Below are 517 nucleotides of genomic sequence, written 5' to 3' on the forward strand. Positions count from 1 at the left end.
TCCCAATCTTAGGGGAAAGCTTTCTGATTTCACCATTAAATATAAAGTTTTTTTATATATGTCCTTCATCAGTTTGAAGACTTCTCCTCTATTCCCAGTTTGCTGAGGTTTTTTTTCCTCTTATGAATAGGTATTACATTGTTAAATGCTTTTCTGCATCTATTGAGATGATCATATGGGTTTTATTTTATAGCCTGTTAGTATAGTAAATTATATTGGTTGACTTTCAAATCCTAAGCCAACCTTGTATTCCTGGGATGAAACTAATTTAGTCATGATGTATTGTTATTTTATATACTAGTATTTGCTTTGCTAAATTTTAAAAGTATTTTTGTGTCTAGACTCATGAAGGATATTTGTCTATAGTTCCTTGTAACATCTTTATCTCATTTGGTATCTGGGTAATACTGGCCTTAGAAGATGAGTTGAGAAGTGATCCTTCCTCTTCTATTTACCAGAAACATTTGTGTGGAATTGGTATTGTTTCTTCCCTAAGCAATGTGTAGAATTCATCAAC

Source organism: Propithecus coquereli, unplaced genomic scaffold, assembly GCF_000956105.1.
Source record: "Propithecus coquereli isolate 6110/MARCELLA unplaced genomic scaffold, Pcoq_1.0 Scaffold528, whole genome shotgun sequence".
NCBI classification, from domain to species: Eukaryota; Metazoa; Chordata; class Mammalia; order Primates; family Indriidae; genus Propithecus; species Propithecus coquereli.